This window comes from Hemitrygon akajei, chromosome 17 (assembly GCF_048418815.1).
Source record: "Hemitrygon akajei chromosome 17, sHemAka1.3, whole genome shotgun sequence".
NCBI classification, from domain to species: Eukaryota; Metazoa; Chordata; class Chondrichthyes; order Myliobatiformes; family Dasyatidae; genus Hemitrygon; species Hemitrygon akajei.
The window spans coordinates 43,066,193-43,084,781 of NC_133140.1; the positions used below are offsets into that span (position 1 = coordinate 43,066,193).

The window sequence follows — 18,589 nt, forward strand, 5'->3', positions numbered from 1 at the left end:
AATCATCAGTGACACAGCCATTCCCCACAGGCTTGCTTACTCCAATCTTCTCCACTGACGTTTAAACAATTTAAAATGAGAATAATTTCAGTTAATGACAAACTAATCTTGCTGTAAAACACCTTGAAATGCTACTATGAGTTTTAAAATGGCAGAGCAAGTCATATCCTGCTTTGGAAACTTGTGCTCTGGAAAACCAACCTCACAAACAGTATTTCAACCACAACCAAATTTTTTATCAAAACAGTTAAAATTAAGACAGAAGTTGATGCAAATATGTACATGCATATTCGTTAGTTTCCTGTGAAATGATGAACTGATTAAAAAAATACTTTCTTCCCATTTTACTGTTGAGACTTCTTATAAAACAGATGTGACTAACTGTTCAGGTAGCTTAATGACATCACAGCTGCTAGATGTCTAGAATTTCCTCTGAATTGTCACCTGACATCCACCGACTTCAGCTGAGGTGAAGGCCACGCCAGAGTTCCACAAAACTTTGTAGACTGTGTTCTAAAGTCAAAAATCATTTAAAATGAAGCAGTGAAGACATCCATTCTCTGAGATTTAGCAAAGGCATGTACTGATTCACATAAGCGAATTGACAACTGTTTCCATGGTCCAGGGCAACTTAAAAAGTCAAGTGGATCCAAAATGGGATGGCCACTTTCTTGCCTTCAGAAACTGCATCACTGACGTACCCAAGAATCGGTGCTCAAACACTCTGTTACGTTTATTAGCAGTGTGCATGTGAATGCAAGAGGAATGATTAGTAGATACACAGACACAAAGGCTGGCAGTGTTGTTTACAGCATGGGGGATTGTCTTTTGCTAAAAAATTATATGGAACTGTTAGTAAAACCGGGTTTAAAAATGCTTGATGTAATTTAATCATGAGGAATCTGAGGTATCATGTTTTGGCAGAGCTAATAAGGCTGGGGTATACAAAATAACTGACAGCACTCTAGAACACAGAAGGGAAACAGGTGGTGAAAAAAATGCAGGCAAATTATGGTACAATTATAGTTAGATCACAGGTGGAGTATTGTGGAAAGCTCTGGTGCTCTATTTCAGGAAAAGTAAAAATGCTCCTCTGCAGAGGGTATAGAGCCGATTCACCAGGCTGCTGATGCATTTTAGTTGTGACAAAGAAATTGACCATAAGACCATATGATATAGGAGCTGAATTAGGCCATTTGGCCCACTGAGTCTGCTCTGCCATTTCTTCATGGCTGATCCATTTTCCTCTCAGCCCCAACCTCTTGCCTTCTCCCCCATCCCTTCATATCCTGACTAATCAAGAAACTATCAATCTCTGCCTTAAATGTACCCAATGACTTGGCCACCACAGCCGCCTTTGGCAACGAATGCCACAGATTCACACTCTCTGGCTAAAAAAAATTCTTCCTCATGTCCATTCTAAATAGACGTCCCTCTACTCTGAGGCTATGTCCTCTGGTCTTAGACTCCACTACCCCATAAGGATCCTCTCCACATCCACTTTATTGAGGCACTTCAACATTCGATAATTTTCAATGAGACGTCTCCTTCAATCTTCTAAATTCTATTGAGTACAGGCCCAGAACTCCTCATGTGATAAGCCTTTCTATCACAGAATAATTTTCATGAACCTCCTTTGAACTCTCTCCAATGTCAGCAAATCCTTTCTTAGATAGGAAGCCCAAATCTGCTCACAATACTCCAAGTGAAGCCTCACCAATGCTTTATAAAGTCTCAACATTACATCCTTGCTTTTATATTCTAGTCCTCTTGAAATGAATGCTAACATAACATTTGCCTTCCCCACCACTGACCCAACCTTCTTTTACCAAAGTGCATGGCCATACACTTCCTGACACTGTATTCCAACTGCCACTTCTTTTGGCCATTCTCCTAATCCGTCCAAGTTCTTCTGTAGCCTCTCTACTTCCTCAAAACTACCTGCCCTTCCAGCTATCTGTATCATCTACAAACTTGGCCACAAAGCCCTCAATTCCATCAAGTCTTTGACATATAATGTAAAAAGCAGTCCAAAACAGAATCCCGTGGAACATCACTAGTCACCAGCAGCCCACCAGAAAAGGTTCCCTTTATTCCCATTCTTTGTGCCGCACAACTCAGCCAATGCTCCATCCATGCTAGTATCTTTCCTGTAATACCATGGGCTCTTGTTAAGCAGCCTCATGTGTGGCACCTTGTCAAAGGCCTTCTGAAAATCCCAAGTACACAACATCTACTGATACTCCTTTGTCCATCTTGCTTGTTATTTCTTTAAAGAATTCCAATAGATTTGTCAGGCAAGATCTTCCCTTGAGGAAACTATGCTGATTACAGCCTTTTTTATCATGTGTCTCCAAGTACCCTGAAACCACATCCTTAACTATCAACTCCAACATCTTCCCAACCACTGAGGTCAGACTAACTGGCCTATAATTTCCTTTCTTCTGCCTCTCTCCCTTCTTGGAGCGAAGTCTGCAATTTTCCAGTCCTCTGGAACCATACCAGAATCTAGTGATCCTTGAAAGATCATTACTAATGTCTCCACAACCTCTCCAGTCATCTCATTCAGAACCCTGGGGTGTACACCATCTGGTCCAGGTTTTTTCAAAAAATCCTACCTTCAGACCTTTCAGCTTCCCAAGCACCTTCTCCCTAGTAATGAAAACTTCAGTCACTTCTGCCCCCAATACTCTTGTGTATTCCACAGTGAAGACAGATGCAAAATACTATTTCCGTTCATCTGTCAGTTCCTTGTCCCCATTACTACCTCTCCAGCACAGGTTTCCAGCAGTCTGATATCCATTCATGCCTCCTTTACTCTTTATATATCTGAAAAAACTTTTGGTATCCTCTTTAATATTACTGGCTAGCATTCGTATTCCATCTTTTCTCTCCTTATGATGTTTTAGTTGCCTGTTGGTTTTTAAAAGCTTTCCAATCCTCTACCTTTGCTCTATTACATGCCCCCTCTTTGACTTTTATGTTGGCTTTGACTTCCTTTGTTAGCCACAGTTGTGTCATCCTGCCTTCAGAATACTTCTCCATTTGGGATGTATCTATCCTGTGCCAGGGATCAGACTGGTTTAATTTCCTAGGAGCAGAGGCTGAGAGGGGACCTGACTGAAGTAAACAGAGTTCTGACGTGTGGGAATCTTCTTTCCTCAGAAGTGTCTATCCAGAAGGTGTAGATTAAGGTTAGGGCTAGGAGGGGACTGGAGAAAGACTGTTTTCCCTTACTGGTAGAAATCTGTTACTCACTGTCTGAGTGGATGGTCAAGATAGCTACTCTCACAGCAGATAAGATTTTGATTAGTACTTTAAATGCAATGGGCTATAATATTCAGTAATAGACGAGTAACTGATAGCTATCACAGACATGGTGAGTAAAGGACCTGTTTCCTTGTTGTGTTACTTTCATGAGCAATAAATTAATATTTATAAACAAAAGTGAAAAAAATCAGTTAATTAGAATGAAATAATAAAACATTACAAATGTGGAAACCTACTTTGCTTGTAGTAATAAAATGGCATTTTTGTCTATAACAAATTGGAACCTGTATTGTAGCTGAGTACTCTACTAATTGTGGTCGTGCAACATTATGCCGATGGACCCTGAGTATATAATGAATTGCTGATTCAGTTACTGGAAGAATGCCAAGTTCACTGATTAAGCAAACGACCAGAATGCACCCTGTCCTTGAACTGGCACAGATAGCTAACACTTGCTTAAAAAAAAGTGTGACTACGCTGTCTGTTTTTTTGTGAAGCCATCACCGGCTCCTGTGTTGTGCCAGTCTTCCCTTGCTGCAAGTAAAATAAACACATTCATGATTGATCCATTCATAAACAAAAGATAACCTGCAGATGCTGGAAGTCCAAGCAACACACACAAAATGCTGGAGGAAAAAAGTACCGTCGACATTTCAGGCCGAGACCTTTCGGCGGGAATTTTTTCCATAGATGCTGCCTGGCCTGCTGAGTTCCTCCATCATTTTGTGTGTGTGTTGCTATGATTGATCCATTCTGAGTTATTTGTTGTTTGTTATAAGACATAGCAAAAAGGTGCTTGACACAATACAGTGGAATTTGGGGGCGGAGAGGTTCTAAAACTTGTAACACACAAAGTTAGCATGCACATAATTAGATGTTGACCTGTAAGAAGTGTGAAGTATCAAAAGAGTGAATTTTTTTGCAGAACTTTGAGACCATAACTGGGAGTTGTGCACACAGTTTAGGTATCCACATTTACAATGACATTCTTGCATTTGAGGAATGCAAGTTCACAAGACTACTGATGCACCATCAATAACTCACTCTGAGACGTAAAGGCGAGATATCGGCTTTTATTGACTGGAAGAAGGAACAAGCAGTGGTTGACCATACTACATCCTGGAGACTGAGAGGCCGGGCTCAGGCCTCAATCGCCTTTATACCGGGGTCTGTGGGAGGAGCCACAGGAGCAGTCAGCAGGGGGCGTGTCCAGACAGGTATATGTAGTTCACCACAACTACTTCTATGGAAGAAGGTGTTGAGCTATGAAGAATGGCTGAGTGCTCTGAAGTTTCGGGTGTTTTGCTGTTCAGAAGAATGAGTTCTCAATGTAACTGAAACATAAGATTCTCAAGTGGGGATTGACAGACTGCACGCTGAGGGGATGCTGAAGGTGACATAGAATGGGAAAACTGCAGATTAGCATTTCACACACTATAAAGCTTGTTCACAAGCAAAGCAATATACCACAAAACCACAGTCCAAAAGCACATGATGAAACATGGTGCCACACTATTTGATCAGTGCAACCCTTAATAACATTAAAACATCAAGTACAACTATAGAGGTGGATTAGATCAGATGATAGATGGATTCTGAACCTACTAGCAGAAACAGCTCAGTTATGCTCTGTGGAGCTTATAATTCTGTACATGCACATCAAAGCTTACTATCAAAAATGAAAGCTGTATGCTTGTGGATCAGGAAAGCACAGCCAGGTTACTCGGGAAAATTAAGTCATTCCTAACACTGCTGTCATGACAGGAGAGGGAAACCATAGGGAGATATTTATCTTGTGCAAAAGTAGTCTTGAGTGAGGAAAAAAATATGCAATGAGGTGAGAAATGACTGGCGCAGCTTGTTGGTGCAGTACAGTCTCACACACAATAGTCCCTTGGAAGGTGATAGGGAAATAGAAACATAGAAACATTGAAAATAGGTGGAGTAGGCCATTCGGCCCTTTGAGCCTGCACTGCCATTCAGTATGATCATGGCTGATCATCCAACTCAAAACCCTGTACCTGCTTTCTCTCCATACCCCCTGATCCCTTTAGCCACAAGGGCCATATCTAACTTACAAGAATGAGACTCTTTTGCATTGAGACTGACAGGTGGCATGTTAGGCAACCTAGATGACACAACTCCACAGCACTGCTTCAAGAAATGCAAACTAGAAAAGGAGCCAATCCTAATCAGTAGGCCAATTTAGGACTGAGTAACTACAGCACTTTGCATTTCTTCGATCAACATTCTTCTTCCAGCAAAAGCAGGGAAAGTGAACAGCTCAGATTTATTCAAGAGTTCAATGGAGTCAAGGAAATGAAGGAAAATATATTAGTCCCAGATTTTGCATTTGTTCTGATGTTGAAAATAAATGCAAGCCAGCTCAATGGAGATATTAGAAGGCATAGCTAACGGCTAGCTACATTCAATCTGCAGACAAACGGTTCAGTTACATTCATGCCCAATCAGGTGAGAAATGATGCAAAGCCAAGGGAATTTTATACCAGGTTTTCAATGCTGAAAGCATTTTTTAAATTTAATTGACAGTATTCTCAAAATACACGATATTTAAATTCTGGGACTGGTTCCAGAGTACTGGCGGCAGTATAACAACAAGTGCCTGTGCAATCCTGCTTAGCAGTCTGGAACCTGAAGGCAGAGAGAACTTCGGCAAAAACCAAAAAGTCAGTGAAAAAAACTGGCTCTCGGAAAGAAAGCATTCTGTCTGGGGAGTGATGTTTGCATAGAAGGGCCCAGGGTCAGGAAAGTCAAACAGAATGGTGCACTGAGCTGAGGGCCCACTTATCCATTTGGGAGACCCTCTATCAATTCCTTATGGAAATTTTAACCATGTGTATTCAGCAGCTGACTGTAAAACAGGCCTTTTGGTGTACAAGAAATGAAAAGTAGTAACTAAAAGGAGGCATTGAATGGGATTCAAGGAGATCACTAATGTAGCACACATTGCTAAGTAGTGCAGCAACCATAAATAAAACAAAATACTAAATTGAAATACCAGTTTCAGTTAACTAATTAGCATGTTCACTTTAGATACTATACCCTGTTATAAAGTACCCATCTAAACCAGAGGACCGATCCCTTGCACCGAAAGGTCCAATTGCTCTGAAACTGAGATTGAGACTCTTTTGCATTGAGACTGACAGGTGGCATGTTAGGCAACCTAGATGACACAACTCCACAGCACTGCTTCAAGAAATGCAAACTAGAAAAGGAGCGAATCCTAATCAGTAGGCCAATTTAGGACTGAGTAACTACAGCACTTTGCATTTCTTCGATCAACATTCTTCTTCCAGCAAAAGCAGGGAAAGTGAACAGCTCAGATTTATTCAAAAGTTCAATGGAGTCAAGGAAATGAAAATATATACCGGTATTAGTCCCAGATTTTGCATTTGTTCTGATGTTGAAAATGCAACAGTTGTCATTAAAACATTATCTTAGTGATTTCTAAAACATGGTTGAACTTGAATTTTCTAAACTGCAGTTAGCAGTTCAACACTCCTTCAAAAATCAATAAATTGGCAAAAACTTCAGGTGGTTTTATGAAATAGTTGCACGTAAAGTTCCCTGAAAATGTTTTACACTGTTATGCAAGGTCTAATAGTACACTAAACTAAAACAACTCTTGGCCATCTCTATGGCCCCAAGAAAGTAATTTCATGAGGATTATAATACCCCCACAAAGGGTTTTCCAGAATTTATTTTTAAAGTTTATGACACTTCAGCCTCTAATTTAATCCTATATGTTAGTTCCATCCAATCTTTAGCAAGTGCTCTATAAAATGTACATAAGTTTAAGAGTTGATTTTTTTCACTCACTTGCTAACTGTGAAGGTTTCCCAATCCGATCTGCTACTCAGTCAGCTTGTATTATTTAGGTTGCTGTGCATCGCTGAAATGTTACCCAACAGCAGCTGATGCTGGGAAGGAGAAGGTCTGTGTTAGAAATCACAAAATCACTGCAGCAAACTTTGTCAGCACCAGGCATTTTCACCTCATTGCCCATGAAAGATAATTTATTCCCTCAAGAGATGAGGACCTCACTGGCAACACCAGCTTTTGTTGACCATCCCTGGCTGCCCCTGAACTGACAAAGCAGTTAGGGATCAATCAGGCTGATGGTTTGGAGTCACATAAAGACCAGATCAGGCAAGGATGACAGACTTCTTTCCTTAAGGAATTATAGCGAACAGAAGCGTTTCTTCCCCCCCCCCCCCCCCCACCACCCCTACAAGTCTCACAGTGATCACCTTTAATTTCAGATTTCTTTATTCAAATACAGTATTAAAATTCCAATGGTAATGATTAGATGTCACATAACTGTATCTTTGGCAATGAGGAGAGTTTGATAGAGATATGCAAAATTTGAGGAAGAGTTTGGAACGAGCTGCTAACGGAAGTGGTGGATGGGGGTGGGGGTTAACCTCACTATTTTGGTGATGCGTATATGGATGGGAGGGGTATGAAGAGCTATGATCCAGGGGCAGGTCAATGGAACTAGGCAGAATAACAGCTCGGCATAGACTGGATGGGCCAAAGGGCCCGTTTTTGTGCTCTATTGACTGATGCTCCACAACAGAACCACTGAAATAATTATTAAGTTGGCAGAGTGCACAACGGTTAAATCTGCTATTGCACAACTTCAGGGGCACAGGCTTGGCTCTGACCCAAAATGATCTCCGTTGAATCTTCACATTCCTCCTGGGAGTGCACAGGTTTCCCCAAGTACACCAGCCTCCTCCCACATCCTGAAGACATGTTGGGTATGTAAACTAGTTAACATAAATTGCCCTTTACTGTTGAGGGGTGGCAGGAGAATCAAGCAGAACTGATGGGAATGCGAGATAGAACAGATTACAGAGAAACAAAGTGGGGAACAGAACTGATAGCTGTTATAGATGTAAAGGAAGAAATAGACCCCCCTTGTGCGTCACATGGATGAGGACTGATGTTATGTTTTTTTCTCGTGTTTCTCAGCCTGTGTTCTCAATTAATGACCTTTTCCAATGGATTAGCTCAGCAGCAACGAAAAAAAGCTACAGAGAGGTGGCAGGGCTCAGTGACTTTCACACATCATAGATAGCACTTAATAACAGAATGTGCAGCAGCAAAACATCTAGAACTAGACTTCATACATGGCATCAGAATTCAACACTGACTGCTAGACTGACAGAGCAGACTTAAGTACAGTGGCAGTAGGATCTCAGATGACTGTATAGCAAACATTCCAAGAGATTGTCATATGCTGGAAAATAACTCCCTTAAAGCTGCCAACAAACACACACATATAATGGGTCACAACATTTTTTTTTAACGGATAATTTTCAACAGGCAGTGACTATTATAAATCTACATTCTTTGGTCTCTGAGCAAGGTACAAAGGTGTTAATTAGCTAGTTTATAACCTTGATTTAAGTATAGTCTAATGACTCCGCTTTTGCATAGATCCAAACACATTAATTCAGGCACTCCATTTTGAAGTTTATTCACTTAGTTTTTAAAATTATAACTGGTTAAATTTAGAGGCGGCCACAGAAAGTGCAGGAAACATTCAGCAGGTCAAACAGCTTCAGTGGGGAGAGAAAAAGATTCAAAGCATCAGGTCAAACAACTTTCATCAGAACTGGGAAAGCAAGCCAACAAGTAGGAAAGAGGGAGAGGGGTGAGGAAAACATCTATACTGATCAAAGCTGTCAAGGTAACAATTACTTTAAAAATTGAAGGTCATAGAAAGGAGAGGGAGGGGGTGGGGGGAGGGAAGAGCACACTGAAGCTGGAAGATACTTCCACATGGAGTAGAAACAAGTGATCCATGTAGACTCAAGCAGATAACTGAAGACAGAGATCAGAGTGGGATTGAAACAAAGATCATGGTCATCCTTACCTCTGAATGGAGATGTTTTGCAAAACAGCCATTCATACTGACTTTTGTTTCTCAAATCCAGAGAAGGCCACATGAACATCAAAAATCAATACGCTAGATTGGAAAAGTACTAGTGAATTGCTGTTTCACTCGAGTGGACTGTTTATATTCCTGGGTAGTGGGATGGGAAAACATATAAAAACAATTGGACGTTTTATCTGCTGTAGTTGCAGGAAAGTTGGTTGGTGGAAATGGACGAGCAAACCAGGGGTTTGCAGGGGCATGATCCATTTGAAATACTGAGAGGGATGGAGATGGTGGAAATTATGAGGGATGATCTGTTGAACATAAAGATTGGTGTGGAGGAAGGAGAGTAAAAGAGAAACCCAATCCTGATGTGGGCTGGGTAGGAGGGCTATTAACTTTTAGGGATGCTGTGCTGATTTTGTTTTATGCAAATCCATCTTTGACTAGTTCCTACCGTATGGTCACCAATACCTGCATTAAAAAGTTAGCCTGTTTTATTAAGGACTGTATTATAGACAGGACACCACAAAGACTTCACCATTGTCCAATATTTCACCCTCCATTTTATTTTGTTGTGTTGTGTATTTACTTATGCTGCGAGTCATCAGACCCAGTTGAGATAGGCTTAAGGAGGTGCTGGAAGTACTCAGCTTGTTAAGCAGTGCCTTGAACAAACCTCTCGTACGCCAAACGATGAACTCGAATGCTCAGTCTATCTCATCCTGACCCTTACACTTCATTTGTCTGCCTGCACCCTCTCTGTAACTGCATTTTGTTTTCCTTTAACTTCCTCAAACTAGTTATGCATGGCAGGATCTGGATGGCCTGCAATGCAGCACAGCAGTCAGCCGACATGACTGCAGCTTGGGGAGTTCTGGAGTTCAACCCTGGCACCATCTGCAAGTCGGTGCATCCTCCCAGTGGAATGCGTGGGCTTTCCCCGGTGCTCTGGTTTCCTCCCACAGTCCAAAGACATACCAGCTAGGTTAATTACTTGGCTGTTGCAAATTGTCTCCTGATTTGGCTAGGGTTAATTGGATTTGTTGGGGATTCTTGGGGTGGCATGGCTCGAAGGACCAGAAGGCCTACTCCGTGCTGTATCGCAAAATAAAAATAAGGCCAGGGCCTTTCACTGTCTCACTACATTCGAAAATACAAAACGAATACCTGTCTATGGAAGGACAAACAGTTTACATTCTATTCAATTCATAAATCAACAAGGGAAAAGAATATTGTTAAATAACATGGATTATTCCAAAATGCTGTTGGGACTATTGATTTCTTATAATGATGCATTTCAAAAACTCACACCGCACAGCAATTGCTTCCAAAAGAATGTTTCACAGGAAATCCTCACATATATTACATATTAAAATAACTGCACATTCCATTACTAGCTTATGTGATTTGAAATTAGACCAATAGACCATAAACAAAATTTCCATATGATCTCCTTTTCATACAGGTTCAGTTAATAAATAGAACCAACAGCTCATGTAAAGATTAGAAAGTTCAAATGCACCACTCTCTTCATTTTGCAAGTAATTTTTCTGAACACTACTGTTGCAGTAACTGGGTAGCAGAGCTACAACCAGGATACCTGAAGTTATAGAGGTTATGTGTTTCACTATGACCCTTGCAACTGTTTGAGGGTCAGTTTGGTAAAAATCACACTCAGATTTTTGACAAGGTGCCACAAGAAAGCTGGTGCGCAAGGTAAGAGCCCATGGTACAGGGGAGGATAACAGGAGAAGTGTGTTAATATGGACTGCAGACTGAACATATTAAAGGCCAAGAGTCAAAATAAACTCTTTTTCCCAAGCTAGAAGGATGATACCAGTGGAGAGGTGCCCCAGGGATCAGATTTTGGCCCTCAGTTATTTACTATTTATAGTGCAAGGTATCTAATAATTCAAAAATAGGTGAGAGAGCATGTTGCAATGTGGATATTTAAACATCAACAGGATACAAATAGCTTAAGGAGTTTTAGGTGAAAACTTGGCATATGGAGTTTAATGTGGGAAAGTGTAAGGCTATGCACTTCTTTACGAGGAATCTAAAGGCAGACTTCTAATGGAGATGAACACAGTGAGAGGGATTTAGGTGTGCTTGTGCACAGATCATTAACAGGTAGATGCAACAAGTGGTTAGGAAGCCAAACAGCATATTGGCCTTTATTAAATTATAAGAGGATTAGAATTTACAATTCAGGACATATTGTCAGAAGTGTACAGTGTAAGGCTGAGGCCATGTCTGGAGCACTGTGCAGTTTTAGTCTCTTTCCCCCCCCGCCCCCTCCCAGGATATGCTGGCATTGGAAGTAGTCCAAAAGAGATTCCTTAGGATAATTCCTGGGATCAGAAGCTTGTCCCATTACAAGCAGGAGGAAGTCAGTTAAAACCGAGGTATGCAGGCATTTCCTCTCGCAGAGAATGGTAAATCTCTGGAATTCCCTACCACAGAGAGTTGTGGAGGCTAGATTACTGGAAGAATTTGAAGATGAATGTAAATTTTTAGAAGATCATTAAATTGAGGCCAATGGAGAAACTAGTATAAAGGGAGAGATAAGACCTAGTGCTAATCAGCTCTGATCACATTAAATGGAAGGGTAATCTTGAGTGGCCTATTCATGCTCATACATTCTTATATTATTAAAACCGCACAGAGTAAATATATCATAGAACTGAAAGGTTAGAATTCTCCAGATGTATATTGGGCTGCACACAGTATATTCACTGACAATGTCAAAGAATCTTATTGTATTGTTGGAGGTGAAGGTCAGCACTCTCAAAATTCCATTGCATTCCCTTCACAACCTCATATCCAAATGTTAGAGATGGACAATAATAAAGGCAGTGTAATGAACCCACCTTGTCAGAGATAGCCACACCCCATCAGTGAATACAAAACATATACTAAGCCAAGAAAAACAGGAAATGGCTGGCTGTCACGTAATACTTCTGGTGCTTCTGAAATCTGACAGATGCATGCTAGAGACAAGACGTGGATAGATTCACAATCTTTTTTTAAAATTGCTAGTTTACTGGTTGCAAAACAAAAACGGTGGTGTATGACTTTAACTTCACTTGGGTTAATGTTAAGTTTACAGCCGAGAAGCAGCATGTTATTACTGGAATGGATTTAATATGGAGTACTAATTTTAAAACCAAGCTTATGGAACTGAACAATCTTGTGCCTACTCTGAATTGATCATGCACAACAAGGTGGTATTTTTCTTTGCCCCATGTATTCACTGATATTACTGGAATCAATACACAACAGTTGTCTTGAAGAACAAAAACACATCCAAAGTAAATGCTTCTCTGCACGATTAGTCAACTGAAATTCAAACAACACACAATGGCAAACATATGGTGTTATCAGGCTGACGTCTGACCAAGATGATCACATTTGTAAACATTGCCAGTGTCCATTGCTACATCAGCCCATCTGCTGCTGAACCCAATCACTCCCTTCATAACAGTTTCAAATATATATACCATTATTCTATCTACGCTTTCAACATGTGCCTTCAAAAAACATAACTAAAATTCTGATGCCGATATCCTAACCGCCAAGTCGTATCAGCTTCCTGGGTCCAGATCCTGCAGTATTTCAGTTATGACATACCAACATGGTCTGCCCCGACTTGCCTCTAACCTATCCCTGCGATTTTACTTTCTTAATATTTTTTGCCCCTTCCAGCCTCTTATCCGAGACTATCCTAGACTAGTGGTCACCAACCTTTTTAAGCCCAAGATCCCCTACCTCAGCCTTAGTGAAAGGCAAAATCGACCTACTAAAGGTGAGATGTGGAAACTTCTCCCTGCTGACAAGCCCCCAGAAGTCCCTTGATCTTGCTTTAAGCTCAATGTTATTCTGCAAATCAATGAGTTCCATTTCAACATCAGTTGGCACACCAAATACTTGCTGGAATTTGTCTGCTACCTGTTCTATATCGATCGGCAAAAATGGGTTTGAAATACAGTGAAACCCCGATTTTACGCGCCCCGATTTAACGCGAATTCAGATATAATGCGATGAGTCATTGGACTTCATGTCCGTAATGTTACTATAGTACCGGTTCTCGAGCCACAAGAAGATGATGATTATAATGAAGAGCCTCCACCCCCACCCCCACCCCCAAAAGTGTCTGAAGCCATTGAACACCTCAAGGCTAGCCTCTGCTGTCTGGAGACCCAGGAGGTGGACCACATAAAAACCCTCCAACTCAGAAGCATTCTAGATTTCGCTCGCAGCCAGCGACATGCTGCATTCAAGCAAGGAACACTTGATCACTTTTTCTAAGAAATAAATTGTAAATGATGATTGCTGATATTCTTTAATGTTTTTATTTGTTGTTTTGTGTATTAAAAAGTTTTACTAAAAATTAATTTGTGTTTTAATTTCTACATTAACAACAACAATTTATTCGCAGAATTCTTTAATTTGCACGTGGCCAAGTGGTTAAGGAATTGGTCTAGTGATCTGAAGGTCGCTAGTTCAAGCCTCAGCTAAGGCAACGTGTTGTGTCCTTGAGCAAGCACCACACACTGCTTTGCGACAACACCGGTGCCAAGCTGTATCGGTCCTTGTCCTTCCCTTGGACAACATCGGTGCCATGGAGAGGGGAGACTTGCAGCATGGGCAACTGCTGGTCTTCCATACAACTCTGCCCAGGCCTGCGACCTGGAAACTTTCCAAGGCGCAAATCCATGGTCTCTCGAGACTAACGGATGCCTGTTCTACTTCTTTAATTCAAAGGTAATTTGCTTGCCAGAAGGTAAATGTGCAAAAAACGGGTCAAATAGGGTGAAAATAGGGGTGTTTTAGGATGTTAGGTCAACATTGGGTCAGTTTGAACACTGATTTTCTTGAACTTTGATTTGGCGTGACCCTGTTTTCTTCGTGATGACATTTTATGGACCCAAATTATTGCGTTATAACAATATCTTTCATGACATTTAACTCCCTGAAATGCCGATTGAACTCTATTGCCAGTTTGTCTAGGTAAGCACAGTACTGCTCTGGGCGAAAAGCATTTTTTTCCTTGATGGCCTGTAACATTTTGGAAAAGTGTGTTAGCCTCCCGTTCCTTAAATTTGAAATCCAAATACCGAGCTTGGCCTTAAATGCATTTGCTGCGCTTATCGTGTGGGGCAGGTGTCGGTCTTTTCCCATGAGCTCGTTGTTAAGCGCGTTTAATTTAGCCATTAGATCTGTCAGAAACCCTAAATCCAGTAGCCACGCATCATCTGACAGCTCCTCATTTTTTTGTCAACAGAAAAGTTTTTATCTCAGGCAGCAAGTCAACAAATCGTTGCAACACCTTGCCACAACTCAACCACCGAATATAGAGATCTACTGGAAAGTCTCAAAGATCATGATCGACCAGTTGGCAACCACGATCCTAGACTTTCATCACTTTGCCAATTGCAGCTACACCTTTGGCCACCTAGAAATAAAATTTTGGAATCCTCGCCTGCAGACCTTTCCAAATTATTTTTTTCTGGTTGCTTGTCCCAAAACACTACCAAAAGTTCCTCACAGGAGAACTGCCTAACGAAATTTGGTATTTTACAATATTAAAGACAATTGTTGTTTGCATTCTACAAACACAGACTGGTTTCTAATGACAATGCATTTAATAGATTGAAGCAGCAGTACTTCACTCAACCCTTGTATCTGCTCCCTCATCCAAAAGGATCAAATCTGTTTGTCTCAGCCTCTCGTGTCTGTCCTAACCTCATATCCCTCGATTCTAAAAAATCCTGAATTTTCTAAGTTACGGTGAGGTCACCTCTTATTCTTCTAACTCAGGAGACCACAGGCTTACAATCAGCTTAATCTTTCTTCATGGGACAAATCCAGGAACCGGTACGGTGAGTCTTTGCTTGGTTCCTCCTATTGTGTTTGAATCGTTCCTCAGATAGGGAGGCCAGACCTGTGCACAATACTGCAGGTCTCGTCATTGTCGTAGAGATGTCATGGTCATCTGGAAACCAAATTTGGGAATCCACCCAATCAGGTCTCTATAATTGCACCACAATGTTTGTACTCTTGTATTCAAACTGAAAGACAGCATAGGTACAATGGACCAAATGGCCTTCTGCTTCAGTTTGCTTTGCTCGAATGTTCTTATCCTCTTGCAATAAAGGCCACGCTTGCTTCTTTCACACACTGCACTTATGCTAACTTTCAGCAACACCCCTGGTGACTCTTCACACAATCTTTCTTGTTTTTGTTCCCCAAGCACGAGGAACAAAAATTACTAACATACATTAAATCGGTTATAATTATTGACAAATAGCTAAAGTTGCAAATCAAAAACCATGCTGTGCTGCAACAAGACTCAAAGATTAAGAAAGCACTGAACACAAAACTAGAATTCTAGCAGCTCGGGACTGCAGTAATCTGCCAATGCGCCAATGCCAAATGTTGTGTCTGCCTCTTCAATACTTCAAAGAAGAAGATTTGCAGGCAGCAGTGTAGTTTACTGCAAGTGCCAGCACAGCTACCAGGAAGTGTTACACAAAATTCCTACAGTACTTGCCAAATTTCAAACGCTTTCTCTTGATCTAGCAATGAGCCAAGTCACGGTACATTCAGGGTCATTTATTGCAACTTTGAAAACCAATCGACAGGTTAACCTCACTTGGTAAACCAATCAATATTAATGGAAGCAGTTTCTGTTCTTTCAGCATTTTTAAGTGAGAAGCAGAAAACTGACTTAAAGACATAAGAACTGAAGTATTAATTTGCAAAATTTCTTTCAGCTCAAGCTTCAGACACAATTTCAATATGCCTTCATCTTATGGCAATCAACTTAACAGAGAACATGGCCTCCAATTACAATTTTTTAACTATATCTTACCATTCTGCGACAATTGTGACCAAGAAATACAGTGCAACTTCTTTATCTGCCATTTTGGTGGTGTTGACAAGCAGATTTTCCAAACAATTGAATATTATTCTATCACATATTTAATTCATTTTCCCTTTAAAAGTTGCATTACAGAAGAAAAAATTATTTTTTCTGGGAACCTAAAGTTTAAAGGGAGCTTGATTAACAAGGCCAAAGTGAACATGGGAAACAGAAACATAAGAGATTCTGAAGATCACACACAAAATGCTGGTGGAACACAGCAGGCCAGGCAGCATCCATAAGGAGAAGTGCTGTCGACGTTTCGGGCCGAGATCCGACGAAGTGTCTCGGCCTGAAACGTCGACAGCACTTCTCCCTATAGATGCTGCCTGGCCTGCTGTGTTCCACCAGCATTTTGTGTGTGTTGTTCAAATTTCCAGCATCTGCAGATTTCCTCGTGTTTGCCCTTTAGATTCTGAAGATGCTGGAAATCCAGAGCAACACACACACAAAATGTTGGAGGAACTCAGCGGATCAGGCAACATCTATGTAAATAAACAAACGGTCTCCGTTTTATGCCAAGTCCCTAAATCGTTGACTATTTATTCATTTCTGCAGATGCTGGCTAACCTGCTGATTTCCTCTAGCATTTTGTGTGGGAAGCAGAAACAGTTCTGTTTCATCAAAGTGTAGCCAACAGGAGTAGAGAGCAAAAAAATGGGCCCCAGCACATGGTGGAGGAGGGAAAGAATTAGGGCCCAGCATTTCATGGAGGAGAGCAAGAACTGGGGCTCAGTGACTATAGGAGCTCTAATTCAGGGCCCTGGCAAGCAGACAGGGAGTGTGAAAACCAGGCCCCAGTCAGTGACCAAGGGCACCGACTAGGGATTCATAGATTCTCAGCGATACCTTCCAAAAAGTATCAGATCAGTGCAGCTGCACCAATCCATTTCCCTCATTCCGTTCATTCACCAGAGACAAATGGTGGGTCGTCAAGATTTCCAAATAGTCAGATACCAGATTATCGAGAGTTTTGCTGCAGCAATTAGTGCAGTTCAGATACCAGTCTGAATGGATGGACAAACAATTGGAATGCAAATGAAAAAATAATTGTCATTTGTTACTGGGTATATTGTGCAGGATCAATTTACTCAATGGTTATTTTCCCCAGAGGTGGCACCTGTCATGCATCTTGTTTATCCTGCATGCTGACTGGTTTTATGAATTTAATTAGTTTGTTTTCAAAAGACTGAAACAGCAGAATGATATTAATCTGCTGGGACACACCAACACAAAAGACTTAGGCACAGAGCTTCTCACTCAATGGCTGCTGACGAGTTCAAGTAGGGTCATGGTATGACAATAAGTAAGTGGTTAAAATTATAAGCTATCACATTTTTTCCCCTCAAAAACCATATTATGCGAGGGATTTAATAAGCCATCACAGGAAATCCAGCTAATCAGAAGGTCACCGATAAGTTATTGCAGCAAGATATTAAAGCTCAGCTCCCAAAGTTACCGCAAATAAAACATGAGCTTATGATGTGGATGAGTACAAAACGCAGCTGAGTACACCAAGACGCACATTTGTAACAATGGAGCACGATACATCCATCCCACAGTCACAGAAATTCAAACAGTTTGAATGCATCTGGCCCACTTTAATAGAGCTATCTAATTTCATACCTCAATACGCTCCCCATCAGCCATTGATGTATTTTATTTATTTTAGAAAACATCATCACAATATCTCTTCTGGTTGATATTTCTAGTTGCTAACTTCAATAAAACATCACAAGTTTCAACAGCGCTGGGAAAATGTCGAACTTCCTCTTTCATTCTTGTGATAATTGTGTTTTTTAACTATTCATAGCTTGTCAGAACTGTAAAAATTTCTACTGCAGTAGCATAAGTATCTGCCATTACAAATCTTCAATCATATTGATAACTTTCTTTCTTCCATTTCTCTTTTCCAACATACAAGACCATAACTGCTATCTGGGGCCCAAGTTATGGAATGTACAAACTCAAGATCAGCCTTCTCACTTCCACAGTAAAGACGTGAAATTCTAACAGAACTCCTTGTAATAATGAATGGGTTTGATAGAAGAACACATGGGAAACAGTTTGCATTTCTGGAGCAGACTGGACTAAGGAAATATTAAGAGGCGAATAAATACAAACAGATCAAAAGAGTGTTAAGAGTAATGTCTTTCAGAGTATGCCAACAGTATGGAATTCACTAGCACGTGAAGCTGATACCGTTGACCACTTTAACAGTGCGGTCAATGCGTGCATGGAGATGTAGATGGAGGGATAAAGATGTGAGTAGGAAGAGGTGAATAAATTGGAAGGGACTTTGTGTTAAGTACAAAGACTGTCATAAATCATTTACATCAAATAACTGACACTGGTGCTGCATAAACTTACATGCTATCAGATACAAACAACTTAATACTATGTAATATTATTTGTAATCACAAAGTGTTTACAATAAAAAGGACACAGATTTAGTAAAAAGAATAAATAGGAATATATGGAGT

The 18,589-nt window shown here is 40.7% G+C and overlaps 1 protein-coding gene across 8 annotated transcripts in view; it reads right to left on the reverse strand.

The window, feature by feature from the left end:
* The window catches only part of chd9 (chromodomain helicase DNA binding protein 9), a 268,861-nt gene that overhangs the window by 236,464 nt on the left and 13,808 nt on the right, over positions 1-18,589 (reverse strand). For 6 of the 8 annotated variants that reach the window (XM_073070008.1, XM_073070017.1, XM_073070011.1 and 3 more), the window contains exon 2: positions 7,111-7,211. The exons of the other annotated variants lie outside the window; for them this stretch is intronic. The gene's annotated coding sequence lies outside the window, so the exon portion shown is untranslated. The remainder of the gene's footprint in view (positions 1-7,110; positions 7,212-18,589) is intronic. 8 annotated transcript variants of the gene reach the window in all.